The 15,071-nt window shown below is 40.3% G+C and overlaps 1 protein-coding gene across 3 annotated transcripts in view; it reads right to left on the reverse strand.

Annotated features, from left to right (window-relative positions):
• LOC101160793 (transmembrane protein 198) overlaps positions 1–15,071 on the reverse strand; it is a 31,747-nt gene that overhangs the window by 13,264 nt on the left and 3,412 nt on the right. The window contains exon 1 of one of the 3 annotated variants that reach the window (XM_004066471.5): positions 6,104–6,248. The exons of 1 other annotated variant lie outside the window; for it this stretch is intronic. The gene's annotated coding sequence lies outside the window, so the exon portion shown is untranslated. Of the gene's footprint in view, positions 1–658; positions 819–6,103; positions 6,249–15,071 lie in introns of those variants that run through there. One more of the 3 variants, XM_078933928.1, reaches the window with a different exon arrangement.

Here is a 15,071-nt window from a genome sequence, read left to right on the forward strand (position 1 = left end):
TGTGACTCATGAAACCTGCTCAAAATGCACCAATTCAACAAAAAATGAGCTATTCGTCTTAAAACTAAACTAGGAAAAATGTTTTGTTATTTAAATCAGCTGACATCAATTACTTTCGTCGTTTTTGGCAAAAATGACACCGCTCACACACATAATCCGTGTTTTTCAATCTGTGCGCAAATGTGGATGAGAGCGCAAATCAATGTTCAGAAAAACTGAATGAAAATTCAGGACTTTCGAGTTTTCCTCACCAATTGAACCATTTGTTGGATTTTAATAGTCTCACAATTGACTTGCATCTTTTAACCCCCCAGAAAAATCCCTTTACTCGAACAACAACAGCTTTTTCTGCAGACATGAGAAACTGCTGAAGGGTCACGGAACAGATTCCTCCGACAGCTGAAAAACATGATCATGCGTGGGACACTGTCGTGACTGACGACAGGGTCGAGGTGCACTGTTTCAAAACAACTTCCTGTCAGTGGGAGGGCCTCCTCTGCACCCTCCAACACTGAATGGGAGATGCCAATGTGTGCTCCCACGGTCCAAGATGGACGGGAAAACTTACATTTTTCCCACTTCTTTATGGAAATCCACAAGCGAGGAGACACTCATTAAAAAGAACAAACACTATCACAGTGAAAACATATCAACTAACCTTGAGACCGAAGCCTGATTTTCACCCACAGACTCAGACAACACATTCAGATAAGCCATGAGAGCCGGGTCAGACGTTTGTCTCATGATCCACAGATTCCTGCAAAACATCTGACCTCTTCTTTACGTTTGCAACAACGAGACCTCACATTCTGAAAGATCACGTTGCTCTCCCCGCCTCAGGCTAGAGTGCACATGGGAGGACCCAGAACGGTTACAGAGGAGCACTGTGAACGGGCAATCATAGAAGACTCTGGGATCCACCTGAACCTCACATCTTAACCCTTGTGCTATCTTGTGGGGTCCAGATGACCCCACACTTACATTAACGTCTTATCCCTACCATGAGGAAAGTGAAGAGGATTTCATGTAATCCATGGACACCAGTGAAGATCATTGAAGAAAAAAGGTTCAGCGCACTGTCTTGTGGGGTCCAGATGACCCAATTCCCAGCAAGTCACGTTAACATTGGGGGTGGGGGTCATCTGGACCCCACAAAATAGCACAAGGGCTAGACTTGAGGCAATACAAACAGGAGAAACTGAGAAGGAAGGAAAAGAAAGAAGCTAAACCTCTGCGCTTCATCCCTAGCAGGCCAAGTTATGCAACCACCTCATAAAGCATTGCTCACCACACTTCTGCTGCCTTACGAATCACCATACATTGGCAACGCTTTCCATGACTCAAGCAACAGACGCACATTAGGCAACACATGCTCCTGAATGCCTCTGCACAGCAGCAACATGGGCCAAAAATACCCCTCAACACATTCAAAATGAAACTGTCTCTAATGCAAGATGATGAATCCATTCAAATAAGAGAACCACCTGATTTTTCTTTCACTTTACTTCTCTAAAGAAATTAGGAAATATGAATTTTAATTTGACAAAAAAAAAAATCCAAAACTGCACCATCCTTATCCCATCAACACCGGACCGCTATCTTTGATGCTAACACTTTTTGAATTACCGTAAGTCTTCGACTGTTTTTCGCAAATAAGGCAATTCCAGGGAATTCTAAAAGCAGAGAAAAGCAGCTTTGCGCTAATATGCGACACTATTGTAAAGCCTTGGAAATCCGTTGGAATTACGTTGCGAAATGTACTTGTATTTTATTGCGAAAAAAACGGTCGAAGAGTTACGGTTATTCAAAAACGTTGCAGAAAAACAACGCAGGTGTTAAAAGGTTGAAAACAATGGTACAAGCTGTTTCCGGGACAACCACAGAAAGTTTGTCCCCAGTTTTAGTAATGCTTGCTTTCAAATTTCTTACACGCATCAGGTCAAATCTAAATTGCTTCCCTACCCGTCGCACTCCTCCCTGTTGTTCCAACTGTAGGGGCATTTGAAGCTTTAGCGCTGTCCGAACATTGTTTTTTTTTTTTTAGAAAGAGCTGTCTTACGGCTAGTTATCCCTCCGTGACACTAAAGAGCTTGAGCTAGTGAGCACCACCGCCAAGGGTCAGTCCGGACTGCTGGTGCCGTCGTAAAGGGCGCGATTGCTACAGCTCCATCAAAGGCTGCTGAGCTCCCCAGGGTGCATCCCGCCTTCGCCCAACAGTAACAGGGACCGTCCCAGCAACCTCGCGACCTTAAGAAAATGGATGGCTCAGGACCATCTTGGATTTTTTTCCTACTCTTTGATCGAGTCCCTGAAAATGTCACATCCCCAAAGCTGGGTCCCTGCTGCGCTGCGCCCGACGCCCAGATTGCACTGCAGGACCTCAGATCGTGTCTGAACATTGACTTTACACTACAAATCGACGCCCCTGACATCCAGTATGAATTATTATAAATCAATAAAAATATCCCACAGTTTCTCAGTCTTTGCAATTGTTTTAAATGTGCTAAAAATATTAAAAGCTGTTTTTTTAATGTAAACATGAGTACATCTTTTATTTTAAAACGGTTCAAAATAACAAGAGCCATAGCTTTTGATCCAATCAGAGCAAGAATGGCCTACCATTTGTCTAGAAAAAAGCTGTGAAAAACACAGAAGGCGGGGTCGAACATGAACCGATGTAGTGTGTTCATCTGTGCAAAAACATAAACATGACTAATAGATGAAAGCTTAATATTTAAAAAATAAAGACTTGCTGTTAGTGTATCAGAACATTAGCAGTTAGTAGTTGAGAATGCTCTGTAAATGAAGAAAACATCAGCTTAAATAGATTGCATTTTGTTTTGAAAAGCCGTAATATTTTTGAAGTTGCTTTTAACTTTAAAAAGTAACCATTGGGAACCGCAGAATGAATTTACTGCGGTCGGGCGGTCGACCCATGATCGTAAAATTGCAGGTCGATTCCCGACTTGCACTCCCATGTCCTTGTCGAAGTGTCCTTGGCCAAGACACAGAACCCCACCTCTGGTGGTAGGTTGGCCTCAGTGTTCGGCAGCGGAGTGAATGTGTGTGTGAATGTGTGTGTGAAAGGGTGAATGGGACTGTGACTGTAAACCCATTTGGCCTTCATAGAAGGTAGAAAAGGGCTATATAAGTATTCGCCATTTACCATTAAATATGTTTGTTGTCGATCAGGTGTATGTCTGCAGTTAGTGGTTTCAATTGTTCTGATTTTTTAATAGGTACAATGAATTCGTACCATCAAAATGTCTGTTGTCTGTTGAGAAAATTCAGCTGGAATCTAGGCTACTGAAGCTGGCAGAGTATCTAGGAGTCCGGGATGGCAGAAAGAGATCCAAGCGTTGAGCGGGTAGTTTGTGGTTGAGAAGCACGGCTGACTTTAGAGAAGAACAAAGCAGTTCTTCAGGTGAAGAGGAACAGTTTGGACTTTGAGAACAAATCTTTGTCAGCTTCAGGCGTCTGGAGGAGTCAGTTTGAACCTGCAGCTGCTCTGTGAAACATAACAATGACCACATCATCGGCGCAGCAAGCGTTTAAAAATTATTCTGTGATAACAAAGAGCTGAAATATTTACACGATTTAATATAAACTGACAATCTGATAAATTGAGATTTTAGAAAATAAATGTTTTCTTCTTGAGCCCGTTCTCACTGGACCGGTCAGAGGGCCCGTCAAGATCATTTTAGATGGACATTTATATAGAAATAAAAAGTTGCACGATTTTGTATCACAACTGTCTTGTAAAAGTGTCAAGAATTAGGATTTAATCCAAGTGGACATCAGAATTATTATTATTATTATTGAAACAAAAAGATCAGTATTATCCATCATGACACAATAAAAGTTCAGAGACGTTCATGTACTTCATGCACAAACATGACTGCAGAGCTTTTGTACGCCACTCTCCCTTTTTTCACAATTTTTTTACTGGAACATGTTTTATTTTCTAAACTGGAAGGATGAAAAAAGTTTTTTATGGATCTGCCCCCATCTATCTACATATATATTTCGATTTTTTTTTAGTTGTGCTGCTTAAACTCTGTAAAAATGACTTAAAAGATTATTCTTTCTGTCCAAGAAATGGTGGACAACATGTCCGTCTTGGTTTGATTTCTTTTGTTTCTACTTTGCCTTTATGTTTGAAGGACTTTGTAATGATCAGGACTCCTGCCGAACTACTAAATGGTTTTAGTCTGCCCCTATGTGGGCTAAAAGTGGGCAAAACTTTACAAGGTATGCTGGTGGCACGCACGAATTATTGTACATTGCTCTATGAGTCCGTTGAACGAAAACTTTCATTCACATTTTTATTTTCTACAGGTATTCTTTGGGGAACAGGTTGTAGCCAACACTTGTACAGCCATCTCTTGTGCTACGCAGGTTTTTAAGTCTAGTCGCAAGATCTACAGTTCAATCGTTTGAAGATGTTCAAATTGAATGGCATCAACACAGCACTGTGAGCAATCTGGGACTCAGATTTAGTGGAGACGCGTGGGTGGCGTCCGCTACAAAACACGGACGTAAGCATGATTACGAAGGAGACATTAATAATTGCGTTTTGTGTCCGGTCCAATAAATATAACTCCAAGACAAACATTTAAAGGAACAGAATTGCGAAAACAAAACGTCTTTGCACCCCGTTGACTTTGCGCACCGAACTCCTTCCTATTGTAGAGGGCGGACGAGAGCTTATAAACAGTAAATACACAAAAGAAAAAGACTCTTCTCCACGTCGCTGCCTATGTGTCTGGGGCCAGTCCGGTGTGACTGGCTCATAAAACCGCGTAGAGCGCGTTCTTGAATGCACCACACGCGGCTGGTTGTGAATGCAGCATGAAACGTAAGTTTGTGTCTGTTTTCTTCTGCTATGGTTGAGGACGGGCCATACCGCCTTCTAAATCTCCTGTTGTGCAGTACAATCCCAATGATCGGCTGGTGGTTATTATGTATAATAATATTAAATGACAAAAAAAACACACACACATCGATACATACCAAATTAGTGTCAACAATTTTTTTAGTTGATTAGTCAGCGTTGTCGAAAATGTTGACAGCCCTAAATCAGTGCAACTTACAATAGCCTTATAAATACTTTACACCATACACACAGTAATTGTACGTTCCATTTCAAATATGCCAAGAGTGAAGTACAAGATACACCCACGCTTCCCTTGACCCCGGATTTACACTAGTCTGTCCAAGGTGTCTGATTCTTGAATGCATGTTTATGCATGGTGTTAATACTAGACAAGCAGACAAACTTCTTGTTTTTCTACTGTTTACCAGCGCATGTCCGCCACCTACAGGTGGAAGAGGCTTGGTGTGAAATTTTGAAGCAGTGCAAATCTTGCTCTAGGCTTCATCTTTCCCGGCTCTATCCTGTTTTGTGCGAAAACGGTCGTAGAAACGTGCGTAGCGATGCTGGTATGCAAGAATATTGAACGCGAAAAAACCTGAAATGCCCAGTACTCCGGCCGGATCCAAATTGCTTCCCTACCCTTCTGGCTCCCCTCTATTGCTCCAATTGTAGGGGCATTTGAAGCTGTGGTAGAAGGAGCTGAAGGGACTTAGGGTTGGCTATCCCTCCATTGATAGGGTGATTCGTGTCATACGTGTGCGTGGCGTGGAGGAGAAACGCATTCCATCAGGTGGGTGTGCTCTGAAGTACAGAAGTTTACATTTAAATGTAGATATTGAGTTATAATTTTGTTATTTAACCGACATTATGTATTTCCTGAGCGCTGGCAGCTTCGCGGTGTCGTAGATGACCGATGAGTATTGATGATCTCATTGAGTGTGAGTAAAATTGAATTAAATTGAATAAAACAAATACAATGAGAAAATATTGAATAAAATAATAAAAATCCTAAATAAATTTAAAAAGAAATCATCCAAAAATTAAAACTCAAAAATAATTAAAAAAAAAAAACAAATAAAAATAAAAGTAAATTCAATAAAAGAAAGAGTAAAAAAAACTAATAAAATAATAAATAAATCTAAAAAATAAATATGAAAACAACTTAAAAATACATTTAAATAATAATAATAATAATTTTAAAAACTGATCTAAAACTTTATCACTGACCTGAGGAGTCTGAAGACTTAAGCGAGGACACATAATGTTTCCATCCAGACCTGTCTCCTCCGCTCCGGCACTGGAAAGCCGGCAGTCTGACGAAAAGCTGAGTGCAATCTAGCCGCCTCGGTGTGATTCAGAAGGTAACAGGTTGGTGAGCAAGTGGCCAGAAAGCGGCGAGCTCCTGGCACACTTTACCGCGCCAGCATCCTGCCTCTTGGACAGGGAGGGATGATTGTTTCACACACACCCCCCCCCTCACACACACACACACACACACACACACATGTCAGCTTCCTGGACAAGCATGCGTGAGCATCTGTTGCCATCAATCGGCCTGCCGATAAACCCCGGCTGGCTCTTGGGAAATGCCGATCGATATGTGCTCTGGAAACGTGACGGGGGTGAGGATGACGCCGTTAAGTGCGGCGCCGTCACATGTCTGTGTCACGCAGAAACACTGTCCGGAAGGCGGGTCAGGCGAGAGGACACCGCCAGAGCAAGCTCAGGCTTAACGGGGGAATGCTCTGCATTCCCAGAGGGAAGGTCGAAATTCGGCTTCAGAATGTTCTGGAGGGGAAACTTGACTTCCTGACATGAACCAGAGACGGACATAAACTCTCTCACTTTTCTGTTTACTGGACCACAAAGAAGACAAAAAGGTATCTGTGATCAAAAGCCTCAGAAATGTAGAACTGTCAAAGATATTGTATGATGGTGACAAAAGGTTTACAAAAACTTCCTGTAAATGTAAAGAATTTCTTTATAAACATTTGAATCTTAAAGAATTGAGCCAACAAGTTTCATCAACCATGATGCCGTTCTTTTTGTCAAGAGAGATACGCAAGTGATGATGTCTTTTTTCCATTTTGCTAAATCTCAAAATTAGGACAGACCATTAGGGCCACAAAAAAAAAGTAATACTACGAGATTCAAAGTTGTAAATTTACGAAAAAGTCCTTTAGTAGATGATTAAAGTCATAAATATGACTTTTTTCTCATAATTGTAGGACTTTAAAGTCGTAATTTAAAAAATATATTAGTTTGTAAACTGGCCCTAAAACTCTTTCCTACTAATTAATAATGAAAAAGTTATTACCTGTAATTTTATAAGAAACTTTGACTATAACATTAATATTGACCAAAATCTCAAAAATCTCTTAATGGATAACCTTCCCTCGGGTCGGGATATGAGGCACACATTTAGCAAGTGTAAATTTGTACATTTACCTTTGATTTGAGTAGATTTTACTTTAATGTTGATTGAAAGCTGTGTTTACTAGTGTGGGGTTATGTGTTTTTCTGTTCTCAGATTTAAAGGCAATCTCCAAGTAAAAAAGGCTGCAGTTCCTCAAATGGCCACCAGATGTTGGTGGCAGGAGAGAGCATTTTCTTGTAATCCTCATGTAAAAAAAAGTCCGATTTTAAACCAAAATTAAACAACTTTCTATGCGTATGCATCGTTTAACATTCACAAACACTCGTGTTTAATTTTATTTTCTATATCTTAGATTAGGTCGTTAATATGGAAATGTTCTGCAGATTAGCATTTGGGTGGACCAACAAGTCCTTTCTATGTCACAAAGCTGAACACATTTTGCAGTCACTCATACCAACTCACTTATTTCAAAGTAAAACTCTGGGTTTCAAGAAAATTTTAATCAGCTGATGGTCTCGCTTACAATATCTGGATTTGCTGGAGGTTTCTTGGAGGGTGTTTCTCTCCTCTTGCTTGCTCTATACATAGAAGACAATATAAAAGTGTTCTATATGATATTGTTGGTCCCTTCTATAGACCATTAGAATCTAATTACGACCTTCTGAGATTAGTTTAAGATTATAAATTTAAGCTTTTCTTGAATACTCGTTGAACGGCAAAATTTTAAGATTCAGGTTTTTGGAGATTTTACAAATGGATTTTGTTTACAATAACCCAGAACAAACCATTGCCGCCAAAAAGTTCCCCCAAAAAACTGGGAAAACTTCATACTAAACCCAGGTTATTTCTTTTTTTGAATGTTTAGCTACATAACAGTTATTTTCAGGCACAAAGAGCAGCACAACTCTGTAGGCGCTGACACTAAGAGGCAGAGGATTTCTCACGTCTCCTCAGGTGTAACCCTCGCGGATCTGCTCAGAAAAACGGAGAAAGATGCCAAAAATGGTGAAATGAAGGTAAAAATATCAAACTGGGTGGTGCAAACCTGAAATTTAAACAGATTTAAAATGTGTTTGTGGAGCAAAACCTTTCATTTCCAAGAAAAAGTATGTTAAAGTTCACTCTAAATGTACCAATAGGTTGTTGGTTTTTCTCCCTACAGTGTCTCGGAAACAACCCGTCCTCGCCAGCATCACAGCTCCCAGCCTGTGCTCGATCAGCTGCTGCAGTCGCAAACGTGACGGCGAGCTGTGGGCGGATGGCGTGCAGCTGCAGGCGAGGTCGGGCGTCCTCTGCATCGATGATTCCATCCAAAACAAGACGTGTTTGGTTTCCAAGACGCTAAAAGGACAGCCTGTGAGATCTGGAGTTATCGTTCTTTTGCAGCATGATTCAAAGACCAGTTCTCTCATTAAGTTCTCTCAACATCTCCATGAGGCTGATGTTCAAGAGCATCTACTTGGATGCCTTTTTTTTCTTTATTTATATTAAGTGACTTTTTCTGACGTGTCTGCTCAATTTGCATCTATTTTTTTTAATTCCGGTCTTATTCTTCAACTATTGGCCACTCTCTTAAGGGGGCGCCACAGTGACTCATCTAACTCCATCTAACCTTCTTCTCTGCATCCTCCTCCTTCACACCAACCACCCTCATGTCCTCCTCAACTACATCCAACCTCCAACTTTCACCAACATCATCGCTATTCCTCCTCTCACAGTGTCCAGCACCACCTCAATCTGCTTCCCTACATTTATCTCCAGAACATCCAACAACAGCTGTTACTCTGATGGATTCAGTTCTAATCCTTATCTGAAGGTACAGTGGGGCAAAAAGGATTTAGTCAGCCACCAATTCTGCAGGTTCTCCACTTAAAATGATGACAGAGGCCTGTAATTTTAATCATAGATAAACCTCAGCTATGAGTGACAAAATGAGAAAAACAAATCCAGAAAATCACATTGTCTGATTTTTAAATAATCTATTTCTAAAGTATGGTGAAAAATAAGTATTTGGTCATCCATAAAAGTTCAACTCAATACTTTGTTATATACCCTTTGTTGGCAATGACAGCACTCAATCGTTTTCTGTAAGCATTCACGAACTGTTGCTGGTATTTTGGTCCATTCCTCCATGCAGATCTCCTCTAGAGCAGTGAGGCTTTGGGGCGGTTGCTGGGCAACACAGACTTTCAACTCCCTCCAAACCATTTCTATCGGGTTGAGATCTGTAGACTGGCTAACCACTCGAGGACCTTGAACTGCTCCACTCCTTAGTTACCTGGACAGTGTGTTTTGGATGGTTTCCATACTGAAAAACCCAGCCAGGGGACCCAGGGGACACGTCTGGCACTGAAGTGTTTCAGCCCCTGGCGGCGTAGTGTGTTACTGATGGTTGCCTTTGTTACTGTGGTCCTAAATATTTCCCAGCAGGACCAAAATACCAGCAACAGTTTATGAAAACCTTGTGAAGACTTACAGAAAACGTTTGACTGCTGTCATTACCAACAAAGGGTTTACAACAAAGTATTGAGTTGAACTTTTGTTATTGATCAAATACTTATTTTCTACCATTCTTTACAGACAAGATCTTTAAAAATCAGACAATGTGATTTTCTGGATTTATTTTCTCATTTTGTCACTCATAGCTGAGGTACAGACAGTACAGACCAAAGGTTTGGACACACTTTCTCATTCAAATGAATGGGAAAATGTGTCTAAACTTTATACCTACCTTTATACTGTATACCAATGAAAAAAATTGCAGGCCTCTCAGCTTTTCAAGTGGAAGAACTTGCACGATTGGTGGCTCACTAAATACTTTTTTGCCCCACTGTATCTAAAACTAGCATTCTTTGGAGGTTTTATGTGTTTTATGTGTGTGTGTTTTTAGTAGTTATTACAAATGCAACACAAATAGACAAAATGTACAATCAGCTCCAAAAAACACCAAAGTCTTTATTCACTTTTTGATCATTTTTGCTCCCTTTCTGGCCTAAATCCTTCAGCTTTTTTTTATCAGTTTGGCTGCATTTCTGCTAGTTTCTGTCAGAGAGGATTGTTTCAGTTTAGTCAAAATATTTGGATCTAGACCTACACAAAACACCCCGAAAAAAAGTATCGTCAAGATCAGCTTGTGCGATACGTGTATCGCAAAAGATGATCCAATACAGCCCTTTACGCATTTGACCAATCACATGGACTCCATCATGTCATCAGAGACGGTCCTGACTAGTTTGGCGCCCTGGCCGAAACAGTTTTTGGAAGGATGGCTGGCTGGTTGGCTCTGGTAAAAATTGCCATATTTTTCTGTTACTTTTTCTTTTTTCTTGAGCTGAATATAAACCTTTGGACGCCGCCTGCATATCTTTATTCGTGGAGTTTTTCTTTCCCGTATCTCCTTTTGTTTTTGAACTGGACACCTGATGCTAATTTTCAACCATCCCCCATCACCCACATCCTTGAATAGTATTTTCCGTCTGGCAAACACGCAGAGTCAACCAGTCCAGTTTATTTTTTTTCAGATTTAGAAGTCAGGAACATTATTTTCTCTCTGAGAAACAGTCCTTGAAGGACACTCATCAGGCTGAAAGACGAGACAAAACACGAAAAGATAAAGCTCATAGGTTTAGAGAGTTTAGACTTCATTATGCAACTACCAGAGTGTGGGAAAATCTGGGATGAACTTCTACCTACTACCTCATCCACAACAACTCTGCTCTAATGACATCATATGGCTGCTTCAAAGCAAAGAACCACCAGCCAATCAATAATCAACACAGAAACCACAAAGCCATCAACTACCAGCTACTTACCGGTATTTCTGCTTTATTAACAAACCACAGCTGCTAATCTCTTTCTGAAAGCAGCATGAACCTGCAGACATGCAGGACTAACTTTCATTTGGGAGATCTATCATTTCTAAATCCAAACTAGTTAATCTCCACTTTCACATTCAAGTATTCCGAAAATCTTTGTTCCAAGTCTGGCAGTTTCAACTTAAACAACATTAATGGCTAAATAATTATAATCTGGTAAAAAAGTTTTAAAGTTGAAGCCAAAGCTAGTTGCTGCTAGTACCATTTAACCCTTGTGCTATCCAAGGGGGAGTGGGGTCATCTGGACCCCACAAGACAGTGCTTTTCTTCAATGCTTTGTGATCTTCACTGGAGTCCATAGATTATGTGAAATCCTCTTAACCTTTATCCACCTTTGTCATGGTAGGGAGAACATGTCAATGTAAGGGCAGGGTCATCTGGACCCCATAAGATAGCACAAGGAATAAAAATGCAGATTGTGGTGCTATCGTCTCGTTGGACGTGTATCGCGATTCGTATTGTATCGCGATTCGTATTGTATCGCGATGGCGATACGTATTGTATCGCGATGCACTTGCCAATACACACCCCTAGACACAACCCCTGGGGACCGGCACAGACAAAACCTGGATTTAAGTCCCCTTGTGACTACATAGTTAGCCAGTAGTGTGAAGGGGCTACCCTAAGGACCAACACTGGATGAAGCTTATTGGGAATCGGACCCAGGTTTCCTGCATGCCAGCCCTTCTCCAACCTACCGAGCTATCCAAGTACAGCAGCTATTCACATGTCATGTCAAAGGTAAAAATCAGGGTTCGATCTTTAAATTGTTAATCTTGTCTCGTAAGAAAACGAATTTCTACCAACGTAACAAACCACAGTTCTGTAATCTCCGACTCATATATTTTAGTTTCTACTATCTTATCAACAGCTGTCAGAAAATCAGCCAAATAAAAAGCCTTTATGTTGTTCATTGCTCAAACCGAGCGCGTCTGTTTCCTCCAGATTCAACCATCTGCTCATTTCAAGTCGGCTCCAGCAAACAAACATCTGGCCTTTCTCGGCTCCACCTGAGCGGCTGTTTTAGGATTGGCTCAAAGCAGCCGTCCACCCTGTTTTCTGCTGCTGTTTCCAAACATAGAAGATAAAAAAACCTGCTCTAATAAACCTGACAAATCCTCTGCATTATTTACAGAGGAGCTGAGAGACAGGTGGAAAACTTTGTCTAATTCATGAGGATTCTTTGAAGAGAAATTTTAATTTTTCCAGTGTTTTCTTCCTGGTTCTGCAGCATTTGTCTGTTGATGTTCTTTTCCCCGTTTGCACACACCGCCTCCCTCGCCGTCTGGAACGGCTGCATGAGAAGAGGTGGCGCCGCAGACGCACATCCACGGTGACGCGTTGTGGCATTTTCCTTCCCCCGGCGGGCAGCAGCGCTGGAGCTGCGCCGCCTGACTGCACAGATGAGCCTTTCGTCCTGACACACGGAGAATACACAAAGAGCTGAAGGAAAGTCAGGGTTTTTTTTGTATCCGCCGGCTGCTCGGCCCGGATCACAAACGGGAGTGGTGAATAAAAGCTGTCCGTCGCTTCTTCAACCTGCCTCAGCCATTTCTGCTTCACTTGGCAAAGAATCCCCCTTTCCCAGGATGCTTTTCAGCCGCCTGCGGGGAGCACAAAGTCTGTGCACGTGACTTTAGGTGAGGGTTTCCATCAAATCAAACCTCCACATGGCTCGGAGACTGCCTGCAGTGCATTCTGGGTTGTGTGAGAGCTTTCAAAGCTAACATAAATATTTGTGACAGCTAGCATGTTGCTCCCACCAAAGTCTACATCAGTTTTTGTCTTTCTAAACACTGTTATTTACTAAAGATGAATATATCCACTTCAGGTTTTACTTCGAAGTAAAATACTACACAAAGCGTCTCAATGACGTCACGGTTCCAAAAGCCGTTCTTGCTCTAATATCCTGAGAAAATGTGAGTTACATAATGGCTGAAATGGGCACAGGGAGCGTGTGCATACTTTAAAGGCTTCCTTCCACAGCAGAACTCATTTAGAGTTGTTTAGCATCTTCATGCACAAAAGCTTCAGTCACACATTTACACATGCAAACACATTTGAACTCCAAACAAAAGTAAAACCATAAGTTAGTGAGAACTGCATTTGTCCTTTATTTATATACACCTGTGATGCTTATGAGCCATTTTCAGCTGCACAACAGTGAATCTGAACGCGGGCTTTAACTCAGAGCATCATGAGATCAACATCACTTTTATCAGATTAGGATCAACAATCAGCTTAAAACAATATGGAAGACCAGGACTGCCTTTAAGAATAAAAATAATTCCGCTTTTCGGATAATCAGTAGTAAAACGTGAAAGAAATAGGGTTACTAAATAAACTTACCAATTTAATAATAACTTTACAATAAAATAAATGACAGTGACAAATGTTTTGAAATTAACACTTTTAGGTTGCGTGATTATTTATTGATTGATTATTAAATGATGTGATTTAAAAATGTATGCAAGGTTTAAAAAGGGAGTGCACAGTACTCACCATAACACTAGACATAACATGAAACCAGCACATAGTTCAGAAAAACAACTAAAAAATAAACTATCTATAAAACGGATTTTTTTACATAATTTAGGACACATTTTAAGTATTTTAGACAACCTTCTTCCAAATACATGTTTTATTCACTTTATTGAACATAATGTAATTTAAATTCTGCATACACACAACACTTTTCAATTAATTTATTAGTCAATCATTCCATTGTGTGTAAGTTTTTAAATTAGAAACTGAGTTTAGTCCTTTGTTATTATGAAAACAAGAAAAATTAACATAGGCCGAACCTAAAATTATTATCTTAACAAGGCAAAGCTAGCTTAGAATTTGCATTAAAAAATAAGCAATATGTTAAAATCTAATATTGTTGTTGTACATTGTAATGGATTTATGCTTACAATATTGTCAGAAGTCTAGAAAAATTAAAAATTAACGAAACAGCAAAGATCAGAGTAGCGATGCAGCAGAAAGATGCTATTTGACTTCGGTTAATAGGGTACAACATTTTTTTACTTGATTGATTTCGCGTTTTTTTTTTAATGAGTATATCATTTTATTTTATTTATTTTTTAATCAAAACCAAACTCATGAAGTTTTAATTAAGGCTAATGTTCAACTGTTTGTGTTACTATACTTATTCATTGTTGGGACTTTTTTTTTTCTAAGATGGCCGCCTTTAAAAACCCTAACATGCAGTTTTAATCCAAAATGTATCTTTTTCTCTTAGAATATTTAAAACAACTTTTTTAGACAAAAATGTACAGTCATTATAATCATGGAAATAATTAGAATAGTTTATAAACGGCTGACTTTCTAAGCAGTTGTGTTACGTTGTATCTTGGCTTTAAATTCATTTTTACAATCCAGTTTTTTTTTTGCGTCTTTGTCGTGTTCTTTTTTCCAAATGTCCCCGACTTTTTACACAAGGTTTAAGGCCTGTTCACACCGGGACGAATTTCGCCGGCGATTTTCGCCGACGTTTAACGCCTCGTGACTAAACAAAGGGCACCAATGAGAGTGTGCACACCGACGCGAAAAAACGCCAGGCGTTAAAGCGTCGAAAAAAAAAAACGCCTCGGGTTCGTTTTTTTTTTTCGACGCGTCGCGTCGAAATCTACTCGACCAATGAGAACGGCGCTTTTGCTCACGTGTCTGGAGCTTCTGAAGTTACAGTAAAACACAACTTGGGGGCGCTCAAACACAAAACTGCCTTGCTGAGCACACATACCAGCGAAGAAGATAGACGCCAAGTAGCGTCTACACTGCCGCGAAGCAATAATGACGGACATTCTAAAATATCCCCGAACCAAGCACCAGTTGGAGCAACTGGTGCTTGAAATATTCATGTTTTCTTTGTTTGATTCTGACAAGCGCGTAAATACTTGCTCTCTTCTTCTGAGTGAAAAGCGACTTTAAGAAGCGTAAA

The sequence above is a fragment of the Oryzias latipes genome, chromosome 2, assembly GCF_053564925.1.
Source record: "Oryzias latipes strain Hd-rR chromosome 2, Olatipes_Hd-rR_3.1".
NCBI lineage: Eukaryota > Metazoa > Chordata > Actinopteri > Beloniformes > Adrianichthyidae > Oryzias > Oryzias latipes.